This window comes from Rana temporaria, chromosome 4 (genome assembly GCF_905171775.1).
Source record: "Rana temporaria chromosome 4, aRanTem1.1, whole genome shotgun sequence".
NCBI classification, from domain to species: Eukaryota; Metazoa; Chordata; class Amphibia; order Anura; family Ranidae; genus Rana; species Rana temporaria.
Window position 1 is genome coordinate 178461950 of NC_053492.1, and position 20143 is coordinate 178482092.

General features: G+C 43.2%; 1 protein-coding gene across 3 annotated transcripts in view; it reads right to left on the minus strand.

The window, feature by feature from the left end:
- Positions 1-20143, minus strand: part of GNB4 (G protein subunit beta 4) — a 172026-nt gene that overhangs the window by 83457 nt on the left and 68426 nt on the right. The window contains exon 1 of one of the 3 annotated variants that reach the window (XM_040349421.1): positions 18848-18907. The exons of the other annotated variants lie outside the window; for them this stretch is intronic. The gene's annotated coding sequence lies outside the window, so the exon portion shown is untranslated. Of the gene's footprint in view, positions 1-18847; positions 18908-20143 lie in introns of those variants that run through there. 3 annotated transcript variants of the gene reach the window in all.

A 20143-nucleotide genomic window follows, 5' to 3' on the forward strand; every position in this document is an offset into this window, starting at 1 on the left:
GTCACTGGTTTTGATGTTTTTGTTAAGGGGGGGATTTTGGGAATTATGAATTTAATTGCATGGTGATCTGTCCATGGCAACGGTTCATTTTCCAAAATGTTTATTTCCAGATCTTGTCTGAAAATAAGATCGAGCGTGTGACCTGAAGTATGTGTGGGCCCACATACTGATTGCTGTAGCCCTAATCCTTCCAGGTGATCGATACAGGCGTCGGCCACGGGATCCTGTGAAGAATTGGCCCAAAGGTTGAAATCCCCGAGCAGCAACAGGTGTTTGCTGTTAAGGGTGTAAGTGGAGATAAACTCCGTCAGTGATGATGTAAGCTGCGATTTTGGACCAGGTGGTCTATAGCAGAGTAGAATACGGACGATCTCCTGGGGATTTGTTTGTAGTTGCAGAGTGAGGGTTTCCATGAAAGGAAGGGGGTTTTGAAGGATTGGTTTTGTGATCGCGAGGTTAGACTTGTGGATCACTGCCAGGCCTCCTCCCCTTTGCCCCACTCTGTTTTCGGTTATAATGCGATAATTTTCTGGCACCAGTTCGCCTAAAATGGTGTTACAGTCGGCTGTGAGTCAGCTCTCTGTAATAAAGAGGCAGTCTAAATAGTTTTGTAGAATGAAATCATAGATTTCTAATCTGTGTTTTACTGCCGATCTTGTGTTGATCAAAGCACATGATATGTGCTGGGGCAAATGGCTGAAATTTTTGACAGTCGATCGTCGATCGATTCTCAAAAGTTGTTCAATTTTTAGGGATTTTTTGGTGATGGCTGGTAGTATTGCGGCAGATCGCCTCAGACCCCAAATGGTTTCTGCAGAATATTGCAGATTAACCATGGTCGCCAAACACCGGGGGGGGGGGGGGTGATGGAGGGAAGATAGCTAAATCCTCTCTCCCAGCTTGGTCCAGAGGAAGGCAAAAAAACCCTGGCCGTGCTGTGCCAATGTGCTGCGGCAGGGAAAAAAATTCCTTCCTGACCCCTTTGAGAGGCGATCGGACGAGCCCTGGATCAAGTGCTATTAGGGTGATGATGGGGGGGGGGAGTGGGGATGAGAGGTATCCTCGTTGCAGGGTGTACCAAGATGGCCGCCGATCATGAAGCAGGACCCAGGCTGGGGGCTGTCAGCAGGATGGCTTGGTGATGCGGGGGGTTAGAATTGGTGACTGGGAGAAGATGGTGTCCTTCTGGGGTAGGGGAGGGGGTTTCTGGACAGTTTTGGTGGTTTTGGGGGTGATGCCAGGCGTGGGAAACTGCACGCCGCTAGGCCGCGGGTGAAGCCGCGGTCTTTCCTAGATCGCGGCCCCGCAAATCGTGATAGGCTGGCGCGGATGTCCCGAAAGAGGCTGGATCGTGCGACGGGGAGGATGCCTTAGATGTGAAGGTAAAGAGGGGGTGTAGGAGCAGGGGTGAACCGCCGTGCTTAGGCTGTTGTAGCGGCTTGTCCTGAAAAGGACGGCCGCCAACGGTCTCGGGGGGGGGCGGATAGCCCTGATCATAGGGGGGTTACCTGTTAGGCTCCCTGGAAGAGGGATGAAGGAGGGAGCCAGGAGGGAGCCAGTGAAAGCCAGTGAAGCTGGATGGAAGCCGGAAGAAGCCAGAGGAGTCTCCAGGAGGGAGACAGCAGCAACGGGGGAGGAAAACCCTGCCTGTCTGGGCACCAGGAGCCACACGTCCTACTGCTAGGAACGTGTGCCGATTACTACTGGACCAGTTCTAGCCCTGGGGAGGAGTCACTCTCTCAGACTCAATCCTGAGAGGTCAGGAGAACAGCAATTAGATCCAAAATGAGATCCTTCTTAATTTGCCTGCCAGTAAATTAGGAAGAACTGATCTAGCTAAAACTATACAGTGTATAAATATATGTACAACACCTGGGATGTATATATATCCTCTACATACTGCAACATTAACTGACTAGCCTGCCGGCCTGCCTGGTCTATTTACCTGCAAAAAATGACACTCTCTCTGTCCTCTTATAACCACCGCAACACACTACACAAGGCTGACCTGCAGGCGGCCTTTTATAGTGTGGGGTGTGTACTAAACCCCCTGAGCCATAATTGGTCAAAGCCACCCTGGCTTTGGCCAATTATGGCTCTCCGTTTTTTGCAAGCTGTGATTGGCCAAGCATGCGGGTCATAGTGCATGCTTGGCCAATCATCAGCCAGCGATGCCGCAGTGAATTATGGTCTGTGAAACGTAACTCGAATTTGGCGCGAACGACCCGTTTTGTTCGTATTTCGACGAACGATCGAACATACGATGTTCGAGTCGAACATGAGTTTGACTCGAATACGAAGCTCATCCCTAATCTGGATGTGGTGAGCGGTCATAGCCCTTGTAAAAGACAAGAACCTTACTACTAAACACCACCTATACAGATTGGCTGGTGGTACTTGTAGTTCCACGGAAATAAAATCTACTGCTATACAGGCCACAAACAGCAGATGCATCTGTTCAATACACATTACTGTTTCTTTTAATCAGATTTGAGGACATCCTTAGAAGATGCACTAATCTCTTTGGATAAATCACAGCTTAGCTCATTCTTGCTGCATCTCATGCCGCGTACACATGTCTTCTTTTGTTGTGCTGTTTTTTGCTGTGGCATGCGTTTTGTGATTTTTAATTAAAGGGAGGAGTTTTTTTGGAGTGCGGCTATCCCAGCTTCTTTTCTTTCATCCCAACCTGCGTCCTTGGCAGATATTTACATCATATATCTTAAATGTATATTTGTCCATATATGTGCCATACAAGATACAGTATCTATGCTATCTGACCTACTATCAGTAGTAAGCTGTATGTTTTCCTTGCCTTTATTAGTTTTCCATTTATGGCATGATATTAGATACTTGCCAAGTATTTATTATAGGTTATTATCCCTTGAATTGTTCTCTGGCTGTTGGAACTCCTGGAGATATCCTGGTGTCTGCACATACCTATACTGCAATCTACACATAATGAGTTATATCTGTATGGATCATTTGTTATATATGTACATACTTGTAAACTATTTTTTCTACTTCATTGATTGATGTTTATTTTGTGGAAATCTGTTCATTGCATTGTTTAAAAAGACCCCCTGATGAAGATTGAGACACATAGGGGTGCCCACTCTTTTGGGTTCCAGTGCTTCCTTCATGAATGGCGATTCTTCTACTTTGCTCCACCTGCATTTGTTGTTTGTATGAAATTTCATCTTGACATTGTTTTTGACCTTGTATACAATAAACTGTTGTATGTTTTATTTTAACCTTTGTACCGGTGCCGTCACAAAAGTCCCGCCCATAGTTCTAGTTTTAGTTTTTCCTTTTGGGATGTGGCAACATTATGATTAGATAGTTTTGTCATTCTGATAGATTTTCACCTTACAATATTATAAAACTCTCCTCCCGATCCTTGGAACTATATGGTGAAGCTATTCAATGCGGTTGAATTAGACACGCTCTTCCCTAGCGACACCTTGAAGGCGCATGTTTCTGTTAACCATAAGGAGGGCAAGGACACTACCTCTTGTGGCAGCTATAGACCCATCTCGCTCCTAAATATTGACCTCAAACTGTTTACTAAAATCTTAGCTTGCCGATTAGCTCATTACCTACTAGACTTAGTTCACTTAGATCAGGTGGGTTTCATTCCCTCTAGGGAAGCATGGGACAACACGACCAAAGTACTCAACCTCCTCCATGTAGCCACCTCTACTCTAACCCCTTGGGTTTTTCTTCGTACAGATGACAAAAAGGCGTTTGACTGTATAAATTGGAACCTTAGGGAACAAACAGTATCACGAAGGCGAAGGAACACACCAGACAGGTCAGTGATAAAGTTCTAGAAAAGTTTAAAGCAGGCTTAGGTCATAAAAAAATATCCCAAGCTTTGAACATCTCACGGAGCACTGTTCAATCCATCATCGGGAAAAAAAAAAGTGTATGGCGCCACTGCAAACCTACCAAGACATGGCCATCCACCTAAACTGACGGGCTGGGGAAGGAGAGCATTAAGCAGAGAAGCAGCCAAGAGGCCCATGGTAACTCTGGAGGAGCTGCAGAGATCCTCATCTTAGGTGGGAGAATCTAAACTATTAGTCATGCACTCCACAAATCTGGCCTTTATGGAAGAGTGGCAAGAAGAAAGCCATAAAAAGTCCCATTTGCTGTTTGCAAGAAACCATGTGGTGGACATAGCAAACATGTGGAAGAAGGTGCTCTGGTCAGACGAGACCAAAATTGTACTTTTTGGCCTAAAAGCAAAAAACGCTATCTGTGGCGGAAAACTAACACTGCACATCACCCTGAACACACCATTCCCACAGTGAAACATGGTGGTGGTAGCATCATGTTGGAGGATGCTTTTCTTCAGCAGAGACAGGGAAGCTGGTCAGAGTTGATGGGAAGATGGATGGAGCCAAATACAGGGAAATCTTAGACGCAAACCTGTTAGAGTCTGAAAAAGACTTGAGACTGGTGCAGAGGTTCACCTTCGACAATGAACTTAAACACACAGCCACAGCTACAATGGAATGGTTTAGCTCAAAGCATATTCGTGTGTAAGAATGGCCCAGTCGAAGTCCAGACCTAGATCAAATTGTGGCAAAACTTACTATTCACAGACGCTCTCCATCCAATCCGACAGAGCATGAGCTATTTTGCAAAGAATGGGCAAAAATTTCACTCTCAAGATATGTGCAAAGCTGGCAGAGACATACCCAAAAAGACTTGCAGCTGTAATTGCAGTGAAAGGTGGTTCTACGAAGTATTGACTCAAGGAGGCTGAATACAAATGCATGCCACATTTTTCATGCAAGAATTTGTAAAAAATGTTGAAACTTATTTATCATTCCTTCCACTTCACAATTATGTGACACATTGTGTTGGTCTATCACAAAAAAAAATGCAATAAAATACATTTATGTTTTTGGTTGTAACATTACAAACTGTGGAAAATTTCAAGGGGTACGGATGCTTTTTCAAAGGCACTGTATGGGATCCCCTCCGATCTGTCCCTCACCTATGACCTCAACTTCCCGCCTTTGCTGGCTAGAACCCATACTATGCTGGAGAGCTGACATAAAGGCCTACACTGCTCGTTTGGCATATGTAATCTATTAAAAATGTACATTCTGCCGAAATACCTCTACCAAGCCCTGCCAACTCGGATACCTTCTTACTACTTTAAAAAGGTTCAGTCCATGTTCACCCAATTTGTTTGGGCTCACAAAAAACCTTGCCTCCCTTGTCATCAATTATCACTCCCTAAACCATAGGTCTTCAAACTATGGCCCTCCAGGTGTTCAAGAACTACAATTCCCATCATGCCTAGTCATGTCTGTGAATGTCAGTGTGTTACAATGCCTCATGGGATGTGTAGTTCCACAACAGCTGGAGGGCCGTAGTTTGAGGATCCCTGCCCTAAACAATATAGTGATTCAACTGGGTAGGATTATGGATTGGTGCTACCATTGTAACTCTAAACTCTGGACACAATTGGAACAGGCCTAAACAGAAATCCCTAAAGAGTGTTTTGTGGTGCTACGACAATTTGCCACCGGAGTTAAAAATTACACTCTCTACTAGGCATCGCGCATCGCATAATGCTCTCAAATCTCCCTACAGGCGTCTCCCACTACACAAGATTCCCCTCTATTCCCCATTTTAAGGAACCCACAATTTTCTACTGGCCTTCAATCTCCAGAGTTCAAGACCCTACGCCATTCTGGCTGTGACTAAGAATCCAAATTTCTACCTGCGGACAAATGGCCATCAATAGCAATGTTGACAAGCAATACATTTTGGAATGTCCTCCAATTGCACCACATTTTACACACTACCAAATACTCAGGATTTTAGCAGCCATTTGACAACCATTGAGGAGTACTGCTCTGACATGGGAACTCTCCCCCAGGTTTTCTAAAACCTATGCTTTGCTCACTCCCTCTAAACAGCCACATCTACCCTTTATATAAAAATGGGAAACGGAGCTAGACTGCACCTTCACGTCAGTCCAAAAACACCATATTATCAGATTCTCCCTCAAATCGTCAAAATATGTACAAAAATTCAAGAGACTAACTTTAAAGTGTTGACAATGTGGTATCTTGCCCCTCTTAGGCAGGGCCGGTGCTTCCACTAGGCAAGCTAGGCAGCCACCTAGGGAGCACTGCCACCTAGGGTGCATCCAGGCCTCTGTAGCCACAATCACTCACTGAAGAGGAGGAGATTTGCAGTCACTTAATCAGCCTCCTCTTCTCCTTCATTCCTGGGATCTGTGTGGTGCAGTGTCCAGCCGCCCTGCCAGCTCTGTCCACCTCCCTCTTTGGACCATGTACAGCTAGTACAGGAACAGGGCAGGCAGCATTGTGCATGGAGACAGCCGGGTTGGATCCACCCAGGTCCGGACTGGACACAGAGTGCACGCCGAGCATCTGCCCGGGGCTGCCGTGCCACCTGATAGAGCCTAAAGTTAAGCTGCTCCTGCAGCTTGTCCCGTTCACCCAGCAACTCTCCCGTCGGGGCCCAGGAGTGGAGCCCAGAGATCAGCTGACCTGTCATGGGAAGGAGCTGGAGGAGGTCCCCATCTTGTGACTGGTGACACTGGCTGCCACTGCCTAACTTGTGGCAGGAGCCGGAAAAAAGTGCCAGTGATAACATCCCTCAAGGTAAAAACCTGTCCACCTTGTTTCCCCCCCCCCCCCGCCACCTGGCTGAACCCCCCTCCACCTGGCTGCATTCCCCTCCTTCACCTGGCAGCATCCCCCCATTCCCTGTCCACCTGGCTACATCCCCCCTCCACATGGCTGCACCCCCCCTCCATATGGCTGCATCCTCCCCCTCCACTGCCCACCTGCGTTCCATCAGCTGTAGCAGAGTACAGAGGAAACATCCAGGGTCTAATTGACCCTGAATGTCTACAAAAAGAGTACCTGTCACCTATACGCTATCACATGGGGGGCTATTGGTCTCTTATGTAATGGCAGTAAAAGTGAAGTAAAAAAATAAAATAAAGAATAAAAAAATAAAAAAAAATAAAAAAAATGTTTAAACATTTAAAGCGGGGGTTCACCCAGAAAAATAAATGTTTTTTTGTCTACCAATGCATCCAGCATACTAGCGTTAGCAACAGTATGCCTTTATTTTTCAAAAATGTTACAAGATACCTAATGATCCAGCCTTCTTCTTGCTACATGTTTCAAATATCCCTGCTAAAATATACAAAAAATCCATTGTGCGTCACTTGTTAAATGCAAAGTCCTTTATTCGATTGGAAACCACCCACTGACCATTGCGAGTTGGTGTTGTAAAGTAGAAGATATAAATACAATGAAGACTTGATACTTACGGAACAACATAAATGTGAGAAATATTCTAAAACCTGGGGACTTTGGAACCCGTTTGTTTTTTCTGAGGAGGGCAAGGTCCTTTTTGGATCATAAGTGCTACAACACGTCAAATTGGCTGTATGCCTTTGGTATCCTGTACCATCGCCAGTTCATACCTTCTCCCCTCCCCTCTTTATCACTATTAATTATTTTTTTATCTTTTCCTTCCCCTTCTTCCTGAACCATCTAACTTTCTCTACTAATGTTCTTGGAAAATGGGATAGGACAACCCAATTCCTCTCTCAATAGTTCCGCTTGTATTTATTATGATGAAAAGCACAAATCCAAAAAACGGTCTGATACAGTTGTGCTCATAATTTTATATACCCTGTCAGAATTTATGATTTCTTGGCCATTTTTCAGAGAACATGAATGATAAAAAACATTTTACACTCGTGGTTAGTGTTTGGCTATAGCCATTTATTATCGATCAACTGTGTTTACGCTTTTTAAATCATAATGACAACAGAAACTACCCAAATGACCTTGATTAAAAGTTTACATACCCTGGTGATTTTGGCACACAAGGAGGTTGAATGGCTATTAAAGGTAACCATCCGCAGCTGTGATATGTTTGCTTGTAATTAGTGTGTGTTTTTAAAAGGTCAATGAGTTGCTGGACTCCTGACAGACCCTTGCATCTTTCATCCAGTGCTGCCCTGACGTTTCTGGACTCGGAGTCATGGGGAAAAGCAAAATTACCATGCCTTCATCTTCCAAATTTGATTGGTCATTTAGACATTTATTTTCCACATATCAAAACATTATTTACATCTAGCTATATCATAAGAGAGTATCAGACTACCCATACCATGCTTTCAAAAGCACAGTGACAAACAACCTACACGTGGATAAAGCCCTCGGTTAGAGTGAAAAGCAGGACCCCAATGTTGCACAACAGTAATGCCCCTTTCACATGGCCGTTCCGCATGTCCGTTTTTTTTCATTCATTCGTTGACAGATGAAAAACAGATAAATGTGTAATTCTATGGGATAGAGGATGATCATCCTAAACTCTGTTTTTCATTACGGAAGAAAACTATTTTTTCATCCGTTAAAAGAATGGAAGAAAAACAGATGTTAGTGGATGAACCGCTTACATCCAATCCACCGACATCTGATTCGCTGACATCTCTTTTAAAACCCCCTTTTTCTTTTCCACTAATAGCTTCAATGAAAACAAATGAAAAAAATAATTGCCGGTAAAAAAAAAAAATGGCGTGGGGTTCCCCCCTAGGTCCATACCAGATCCTTTCGGGTCTAGTATGGATTCAGAAGGGAATTTATTTTTTAAATGGTGTGGGGTCCCCCCCAAAATTCATACCAGACCCTTATCCGAGCATGCAGCCTTTTTGGTGAATGGGTAGCGGTAGTATGTACCCAATACTCATTCACATAGGAGGGGGGCCCGAGATCTGATTCAAAATATAAGCGATTTTTTAAAATAAGCACGATTGCCATGTTTGTTGCCTTGCCTTAGTAGCTTATTGATAGATTTTACTTGCTGTCTGTAATTGATATTACTGATAGTAATTGATATTACTTTACAGCAGTCCTCTGAGAACACACATTCCATCATATCTACAGTACATGCATTTATTCTTTCAACTTTTTGTTTAAGGGAACCACACTTGCCCATTTAAAGTGAAAATGTGTTCCTAAAGGGTGCCCCAGGCCCAGTCATATTCACATTAACAGAAATCCAAGTAGTCTGGGGTGTCCTTTAGTCTACGGGCCTCCAGTATAGTATGCAAAAACTTCAACTGGAAATGTATCTGCTCTTGACTGTTATACAGAGTAAGAATGTAGGCATACGGAAATTCAAATCGTAATGAAAATTATGATAAGTACTCCTGTGACAATATAAAAATATGTTGTCTATGTATCTCAGCCATACCAATACATGGCTAAGACACATAAGATGTAAGTCTACAAAAGGTACTTTAAAAATCCACAATAGGAGTCAAAGTAGGTCTATGTCTAAAGACTGCAAAGGGGTCAGCATTTAATTTTTGTAAGTAATGTATAAACTGCCTATTCTACATTATTAGAATCAAACGGGTTGTTATCTCTGTATGGGAAAATAGATTACTTACTCCTAATACCCTTCTAAGTGTAGAGGGACCAATAATTGCACTCTCCAAAAGGTCCATCATTTATGATAAGATTACTTAAAAATTTGTAGAAAAAAAAACAAAAAACAAAAAAACACTACATTTTTGTAAAGTGTAGGGGGGTTTTAATAAGGCAGGGGATGGGGTAACAAAAAACATTTGATATCTCAAAAATAAAAAATTTAAACAAGATTTTATATAAAAAGGGGCCACAGACTAATGACATCAGTCCTGAAAGATTCTTGCTTCCTATCCTCCACTCTCCCCCCCCTTTGTCTTTTGTATTTCAGTTATTTTCTGCTGCTTTTAGGAATTTGTGCAATATGGTGTGATTGATAAAAGGTGCGCTCTCTAAGATTATGTGAACAGTGTTTTTAACATGAACTATATCATTTTAAAACAACAACAGCAACAAGTTACCTCTATGTTTGGCTTTGAATGCACTATATTGTCTTCGTTTATCTGTCAATGGACTCTGTTCAGCTAATCTTTATCCGACATATTCACAGCCAGGAAGCCAACACTTATTTCCTGGTTCAGCAATTTGGATTCATGGTTTAGCAGCGCAGTTCCATATGTCATGCATTCGCCTGTTGGCTATTCTCTGAACAATTGATCAACATCATTACCTCACCACCTGTTCATTGAGCAAGGAACTGACCAAGGAAGCAGTAAGCCTGGTCAATAAATCATCAATGCTAGACTGAGAAGTAGCAGTATGGTCTAAATGCCAAGCTGAAGAGGGTAGATTACATTTACTGGGCATAACTGGAAGCGCTGGGGCAGATTATTTGAGCTAAAGCTTGCACCTAGTACACTGGAAGGAACAAGTGTTTAAAATGTAGATAACAGATACCATCCCAGTTTGCCGAGACCGCTGTAATGGTGGTCATACAGTTAGGGTAAGGAGACTGCATTACCACTTCTGGGTGCCTTCCTGGTGGATGAAGTTTGCGCTATCCTAAACTTTCCTTTTAGGCACCAACACAGATTAACCCTTTAAGGACTGATTTTTCTTGTGTTTCATCTGTTAATTCATACACATGTTTTTTCATATATGTTTTTGTGTCACTCAAATTGGTTGCTCACAAGGCATTTTTGTAACTGAGAGAATTCTCAGTATTCATTTGATATCACCATTTTAAGATCAATTTATTTAGATCTTTCTTTCACTTCTATTTGAGCGCTGTACAGTTTTTTACTTACTATATTGTCTTTGGTTGATTCACATTTAGTAGATTCTTGATTCTTTCTGTTCAAACTTATGTTAAAACAATAAAACTTACTGAACCTAAATCACAACAACAGTCTGAAGTGTTCTTAATGGTTGGTTCACACCTGATGCACCCAGTGTATTTTTATTCTGCATCAAGTACGCAGACACAGCGTTTTCCCAAGCATTCCAATGGCCCTAGTTCAGTGCAATGCATTATAGTGCAGTCAATTCAAGTAGAACATACTGCAATTTTTTTTTTGTATGGAACACATCTAGAACATGGCAAAATGCATGGAAAATGCACTGGACTGGTTCAGGCTGGGATTCACACAGGAAGACACTGTCAATCCGGTGCAGGCAAACGCACTGCATTTACAGCCTGAATTTAGGGCGTCAATAACCTAATATTGACACCCACACTGCAGATCGCAACTGGAGTGTATTTTGAACGCAGTAAGAAAAGATGCACGGAAATGAACATCCTACACCATGTTCTGGTGTGAAGCGGAATGCCCTGAATAAACGTATCTTTCAGGATTGACATCATTAGTGTATGGCCATTCTTGTATGGACTAGCAACACACTAGAACAGGGGCTCCAACAGCCATCATCTTTTTCACCCCAGATCACGGAGGGCTCTTCACAGAGAATGCTAAAACAATAGGATTCTCAGAAATTTGAATTTTAGAGGACAAATTAATGTGAGGTTACAAGTACCAATGACAGTAATCGAACCTTATGCCCTGTACACACGACCGTTTTTCCTGACGCGATTCCTCTTAAGGCTGCTTTGCATACACACGTTCAGTCAAAAAAGCGCTCGACCAAAGTGCAGTGACGTCCAACACGTACGACAGCACTACAAAAGGGGACGTTCCATTCAAATGGCGCCACCCTTTGGGCTGCTTTTGCTGATCCTTGCGTTAGTAAAAGTTTGGTGAGAGACGATTCGCACTTTTCAGTCCTCGTGCTTTTCAGTCCTCGTGCTTTTCAGTCCGTTACAGCGTGATGAATGTGCCATCTCCATTACGAACGCTTGTTTTACCAGAAAGAGCACTCCCGTCTCACACTTGATTCTAAGAATGCACGTTTTTTCCCCCTTGGAAAAGCATACACACGAGCGGTTTTCGTCACTCCGGTTACGGAGCACGTGGCAGGCTCGCACCCACTATGCTGCGATTTAAAGGAGACCTACAGGTACGTCCCTTTGCACAGCCGTGCCATTCTGCCGACTTATATAGCGTGCTGCGGTTAGCAATCGGTTAATAAATACCCTATTCTCATCCCAGCAAAATCATTACTTTTTCCCTCTTCTTCCTAAAGCTGTCATAGATGGATCGAATCTCGGTCGGTTCAGCAGGGACCAGCCAAGACTTGATCTATCTATGGGCAGGCTGGTTGTACTAAAGTTGATCTATCGATCGACTTCAGGACAACCAGCCTGTTGTATTTTTTTGCATGCATTTACTGCCGTCAGCTATTGCATCCAACAGTGATCATCGTGTTCTGCCGGGAAGGATTCCCCCATTAACACTGACTGTGCTGATGGAGGAATCATGCATCATGCATTATTTGGTGGAAAGGAAAGAAAATTGTACCATCCATGGCTTTCTTTACACAATGCACCTAGTTATGTGAACCTATTCACATAGTAGATTTCCAAAGTACCATTGTGTACACTCATCCAATGTGTCTCAGCCGTGTATAGGCATTGGCAAGGCTCAGATCCAAAAACAACATATTCTTTATTTGACAGGGCTCACAGGAGGAACTAGCATTATTTCATTCCTATTTAAATTCCTGTATGCCTACAATCTTTTACTCTGGATAGCAGTCAAGAGCAGATACATTTCCTTGATGTTGAAATTAGCCAACACAATGGGTGCTTTCCAACTGAATTATTTTGTAAGCCAACAGATAAAAATAACCATCTAGTAGCTGACAGTTTTCCATACCTCTCAACTTTGAGGTGAGAAAAGAGGAACACCTATTGGCATAAAGTATTAAGGCAAAATACACACCCCCTGCCACACCACATTACATTAATATACCAAAAATTGGTTAAACCCACAAATGTTTTTTTTTTTGTTTTTTTTTTAACACCACCCTTTATACTGAAGTTTACGAATACAATTTAGAAACTGAATGAAAGGTTGTCACCTGGTGTCCCTTCAGCACCTGTGCTAGACCACCATGTTGGGGTTGGGAGCTGCTTCAGGACTTCTGCTGCACTGGAAGCGGCATGCAACATTCTCGCTCCCAATCACACAACATGTCTCAGACGGGCTCCGCAGTAGTCTGTGGTGCTTTTATAAAGGTAAAGAGATGTTGCCTAAACAAGTCCTCCTTGAGAAAGTATAGGTTGGTTTGTGGACATAATTTTTCTTTTCCCGATTTACATGTTTATATGTATTGTACAAAAAGCCTGGGATGCGTCTTGTCATCATTGTTTAACTAATAAACCGATAGCTTGACCCCAAAAAGACACAAAGCTCATTACATTGGAAATAGGGCAAGGCCACAGCTTTATTGAAGTTTCCAAATGTAACAACTTTCCTAATGAACCAAACAACAGTGCCAGTCACAGTTATACTGTGAGCCCCCATAAAAACAGGCCTGTCTTTACCATCAGTGTCAAACAGGCATTGACTGACCCCAGAATTTAACTTGAGGGCATAGCCCATAAAGCAACATCAATTGCTGGCATGGACAAAACCACCAATAAAGATGTGATGAAACATCACAACGGGTAGGGTGTTGGCAACTCTTGCGACGGCTGAATCTCCTCAGTTGGGTGTGCCTCAGCGTAGCCTTTTCCTAGATATCAGGCTCCACCCGTTCACCTCAAGTCTTTGCCAATCCTAAGGGAGCCACCTAACTTCTCTTTAGGTTCATGCCTACAGTTATGCCATCAGTCAGGGCTCACTTTTTCTACAGGAGTTTCAAGGGGCCGTCATTGATGCTGAGAAGCATAGGCTCATTTGTGTCCAACTAATAAACCAATACCCTGCCCCCACAAAAAGGAGTAGTCTGTGGTGCTTTTAAAATTAAGTTGCCTAAACAAGTCCTTCTTAAGGATAGGTTGGTTTGTGGACATAATTTGACTTTTTCTGATTTGCATGTTTATATGTATTGTACAAGAAGCCAGGGATGCGTCTTGTACGTGAGAATATGACTGCTGAGAAGCATAGGCTTATTCATGTCCAACTAATAAACCAATAGCTTGACCCCAAAAAGACAAGGAAGCTCATTACATTAAAAAAGGGGCAAGGCCACAGCTTTATTGAATTTTTCAAATGTAACAACTTTCTAAGTATACCAAACAATAATGCCAGTGACAATTATACTGCGAGCACCCACAAAACTCACAGTCTAAGAGGCCTGTCCTTACCATCTGTGCCAGACAGGCTTTAGACTGACCCCAGAATTTAACTTGAGAGAATAGCCCATAAAGCAACATCAATTGCTGGCAAGGTTAAAACTAACACGCAAGTCATTGGTACACCAACAAGAGCCCCACCGCAGACAGCACCTGCTCGACACCAGATTGTAGGCTGAGATTTTACATACCGGTAATTGAGGCCAATCATATAAATGGAAGAAAAAAAACTGATATTCACAGACTTGTATAAGTTTGTAGGTCACCACATCCCTATTGATACTGAAAAGACAAGAATGACTCCCTAAGGGTGGGACTTTAAAAGTGACCACAAACCAAATTGTATAAAAAAAATAGAAAAATGTATTTATGGAGTACAAATTATATAAAAAAAACAGTACAATGGAATACAATATATCCAGAGAAATGTTAAGAATAAGCAAGAAACTGCTCAACGTCAAACCCGACAGCTGTTTCGGTATATAGAAACCTTCTTCAGGGGATTGTGGACATTGAAAGTCAAGATCAGAAAAGTGTATAGTCAAGCGAATAAATGGATTAGTTAGTATTCCAAGTGTCTGGAAATATGCGCGGCTCAAGTTGTAATTTGGAAGCAGAGCACATAAATATACCCCCCGATGCGATTCCGGACCAGCAACAGGCCTCCTAGAGGGGTCCCATCCAATAACGAGCAAGGTCGGGTTAAAAACCAACAGATCCTCCCTTGGTCTAGAGTATTGGTGCCAAAAGAACCAACACCTCCTAATCCAGAAAAGTTTCCGTGCAGAGATTGAGTCACAATGACCCAGAGGTATATAGCCATTCCTAAGAAATGCACTGATTAGTGCATCTGTGAAGTGTTCCCACCTGGTAAAGCTCATCCACCGTCACACAACATTTCTCTGGATATATTGTATTCCATTGTACTGTTTTCAATCATATAAAATGAACCTCATAAGGCCTGAATAAAATACTGTTATCTCTCTCAAGACCCTTGTGGCGGTCAACAATGCCACCAATCCTGCAGACAAATTTGAAATCCTGGGCATTCACCTTGCCGCAAAACCGCTCCAAACAAGAACCAGAAGCAAGAAGTACAGTATGTGATGGGTCCAGGTCAGAAAAGGGACAATGTTGGACCAAATGATAGATATGGTAAATGTTAAAACATTCAGTAATAACAAGCTTAATGGAGGAGATTGAATCTACAGACTGGTAAAGCCTTACATCAGTACCACATACATGAATGATAAGACCACCCCCTCCTCCTCAAAAAACTCCACACCTTTGCTCTCCATGACTCTTCGCTGGTTCTCTACCTACTTATCCAACCGCACCTTTAGCGTTACTTACAACTCTACTTCCTCCTCTCCTCTTCCTTTCTCTGTTGGGGTCCCCCAAGGTTCTGTTCTTGGACCTCTCCTATTTTGAATCTACACTTCCTCCCTGGATCAGCCGATAGCCTCCCACGGCTGCCCCTCAACTCACTCCCTCTTTCTCCTCACGTATCACTGATTTACTATCAGATATATCAGTTTGGATGTCACACCACTTCCTCAAACCTAATCTATCCAAAACTGAACTTATCATTTTTCCTCCCCCACGTGCCTCTTCCCCTGATCTCTCTGTCAAAAATTGATGGCACAACTATCAGCCCATCCCCACATGCAAAGGTCCTAGGAGTAGTCCTGGACTCTGAACTCTCCTTTAAGCCTCACGTCCAATCACTATCCAAATCTTGCCACCTCAACCTCCGCAACATCTCCAAAATACGCCCCTTTCTAACCATAGACACAACAAAACTTAATTCACTACCTGGTCATCTCTCGCCTCGATAACTGCAACTCCCTCCTCGTTGGCTTACCTCTGCATACTCTATCCCCCCTTCAGTCCATCATGAATGCTGCTGCCAGACTCATCCACCTTACCAACCGCTCTATCTCTGCTACTCCCCTCTGTCAATCCCTCCACTGGCTTCTGCTCACCCAACTAATTAAATTAAAAAAATACTAACAACTACCTTCAAAGCCATCCACAACTTTGCCCCCAGCTACATCACTGACCTAGTCTCTAAATACCAACCTAATCGTTCTCTTCGTTCTTCTCAAGACCTCCTGCTCTTTAGCTCTCTCATCACCTGCTCCCATGCTCGTCTCCAGGACTTTTCCAGAGCCTCTCCAAGCCTATGGAACTCCTTACCCTAATCTGTCCGTCTATCTCCTTCTCTATTAGCTTTTAGAGGATCCCTGAAAACCCTCCTCTTCAGAGAAGCCTATCCTACCCACACCTAACAACTGTATTTTCATTTTGTCCATCTGATCATTCCCCACAGCTACTACCCTTTGTTCCACTTGACACTCCCTTCTAGACTGTAAGCTCTAACGAGCAGGGCCCTCTGATCCCTCCTGTATTGAATTGTATTGTGACTGTACTGTACTGTGACTGTACTGTCTTCCCTGATGTAAAGCGCTGCGCAAACTGTTGGTGCTATATAAATCCTGTATAATAATAATAATAATAATAATATTAGTCTGAGGCATAACAGCTCAGGTAATAGCAGCAACCAGCGGAGGCCACAAAAACTACGACAAATTCTTCCTATATTATACTGAAATTTGCCTCTCCTAAACAATTGCGCCAATATTGTGTAACATAAAAAATTAGAACTACCAATGTTTTGTTCTCTAGGATATCTGCTTTAAATAAAACCAAAAAAATATAAATTTGGGGGGTTTCGAGTAATTTTTAAAACAGGTGAACAAAAAAAAAAATGTAGAAATGTCAAAAATGGTTTCAGGACTGCCGATATGGAGGGGTTGTCGGGAGCGGGAAAAAAATCTTGTCTCGGTAGACAAAAATCCTTGAACCAGCCCTGGTTACTTGCTACGCAGTAATTGGGGTGTGCCCGCTTCTAAACCCCCATTGAGTGTCTATGGGACACACAGAGCCTGGCAAAATCCCACCCCCTTCTCCCCTATCCCTAGCTGTGAATGACAGACAGGAGGCAGAGATCCTGGGGGAGCAGCAGCTCTCGTGGATCTGGCTCGGGTACGTATTTTGGGGCCTGGGGAAAGGCTGCATGCAGTTTTTACCTTACATAAAAGGTGCCTTCTGCCTTAAAGGATCACTAAAGATAAAAAATAAAATAAACAAACATGTTATACTTACCTCCACTGTGCAGCTCGTTTTGCACAGAGTGGCCCCGAACCTGGTCTTCTGGGGTCCCTCGGCGGCTGTCTCGGCTCCCCCCCGCAAGGGCTTAACACCTTCATGCGAATGAGCTTGCATGGTGTTGAGTTATTGCGGGTGCGCGCCCGTGATACAGCGGCGGCTATAGCCGCTGGCTGTATCACTCGGCCCCGCCCCCGGCGCACTGCGTCATTGAATGCGACTGACAGCAGCGTCGGCCAATGGCTGCGCTGCTTTCAATCCATCCACTGTAGCCAATCAACGGCGAAGAGGATGTCGGGGGCGAGCACGGGACTTTCGAGAGGCTAGGGGGGGGGGCCGTATTGTCGAATGTTTTTTCACCTTAATGCAGCATTAAGGGGAAAAAACTTACCTTTACAACCCCCTTTTAGAAGCACTTTTAAGTGGGGTACATAAGAAAATTAGGCGAACGATCGTCCAATTTTTCTCAGTGTTTCACAGCAAAATTGGAATCGATGAACGAAAATTCGTACGAACATTCTCGTATGACAACGTTTTTTTTGTGGTTTATGGTTCCTAATCATGCACAGTCCTTTACTGATTTTTCTTGTACAAAAACTGTTCGTTCTGTTCCCATGTTGAAAAATTTTGAATTTGTCCCTTCGAGAATTTTCGGATGCAAATTCGGAATCAGCTGTTGTGTACACACATACTACGAAAACATTTTGTACGAGAATTTTCGCCCGATTTTCTTACGAACCATACCAATCTGACAGAATCAAAATATTATTGCCCGTGGGGAGTTCTACAATTTGGCATGTGAAAATGTATGTAGTTAAAACCTCATCCAGTCAGTTTGGACGACTAAAGACTATTATTGAACTGTAGCTGAAAGCTTAATTTCAGGAGATTAATCTTGCAGCTGCTTGAGTAGCACAAGAAATAGCCAACGCTCTAAATCACATGATTAATCGTCTGTGTAAAGTTTTTAGAGTTCAACTGCAGGATCATATAAGAATGACTGCTGGCCTGGAATAGCATTTGATTGCAAGTAAACATGCATTTTTTTTTATGGTTATTCTTTCAAAAATCGCCAACATATTCTACAGCGCAGTACTTTAGTAAAAGGCTGCGAATTGCAGACTCCATACACAATTACGTACAAAGAGGAGTTAGCGGCCCAGTCATGTGAGATTTCTCCTTACAGACGCACCGAACAAACATGGCCTTTATTGCTTAAATAAAAGCAGACCTTTTATTCAAAGGGTTCTGCTTCCATTAGAAACGCTTTTCACAACTACCAACCAGATTGGTGATGCAAAAAGGAACAAAAAGATTTTTGCTAGTAACAGCAATGCTGTGGTTGGATACAGCCCCCCCCTGTAAAAATCCTCCCCCCCAAACATGTTCACATTTCATGTTCCTAATATTTCCAGGAGCTGTTACATGCGCTCTAGTCCTATACACTTCAGTTCCCGTTGTTGAGAAGCAGCCTGGGTCATGACTAGAAAGGACCCAGCCACCCCCTCCAGGATGTTACACTAAAAGGGAAAACATGCACACAAAATAGGGGAGGTCATCTCAGCAGTAAGAGATTTTCCATGCTACTTACACTGAAGCCTAGCAACTCCCAGCAGCAGGAAGCTTCTTCTTCTGCAACACAGGCTGAGCCCACATGACAGACAGTTGCCATGGGATTCACAGGCCTGCGTCACTAAAAAAGGAAACTTAACCAGTTCCTTGCCCACAATGCTGTACGGTGCATTAAATCCAGCCATCCAGGGAATGCACATTTCCGTGCTTAGCTCGATAAGCAAAAAAAGCATTTGGAGGCTGAACTCCATCTATCCAACAATATGGCTAAAGGTTCATTTACACACACACACACACACACACACACACACACACACGCACGCACGCACGCATACAGTGTATATAGAGATATAGATGTATATATCACACACACACAGTATATATATATATATATATATATATATATATATATATATATATATATATATATATATATATATTATATATATTTTTTTTATATTACGCATACAGTGTATATAGAGATATAGATGTATATATCACACACACACACACACACACACTAATCGATAGAGAGATAGATATATATTTATATATATATATATATATATATATATATATATATATATATATATATATATATATATATATATAATATATATAAATAATCTATCTATCTATCGGCATATACCGCGCACTTTTTTGCCCTGAAAATCTGGGCAAAATCGTGGGTGCGCGGTATACGCCGATACCCGCGCCGAGTTTTGAATACTGCGCCGACATATACCGAGCGCAGTACACTCGGGTATAGTCGGGCAGTCTCGGCTCCTTCCGCGGTCACGTCCTGGACGTACAGGACGTCAGCGTGGGTAGCCGAGCATTGCCGACAATACACGAGTGTACTGCGCTCTGTATATGTCGGCGCAGTATTCAAACTCGGCGCGGGAAACGAGCGGGGAGGACACCGCAGAAGGACGCCGGACCCGCCGAAGAGGACGCCGGACCCGCCGCAGAAGGACACCCGAAGCCGCAGAAGGACGCCAGACCCGCCGAAGAGGACACCCCGAAGCCGCAGAAGGACCACGGACCCGACGAGGCCGCCGATGGACGCCGCGCAAGACACCAAAACTGTAAGTACAAAACAAAACTTTTTTTCCACAGGATTCGGGGCATCTTTAGGGGTGCGCGGTATACGCGGGAGCGCGTTATACCGCGATAAATACGGTAACCACACACACTGCTCAAAAAAATGAATACAACACTTCTTAAATAGAGTATAGCATCAAGTCAATTAAAGGGGTTGTAAAGGTTTGCATTTTTTCACCTTAAAGCGGTCCTCCACCCTAAAGTGGAGTCC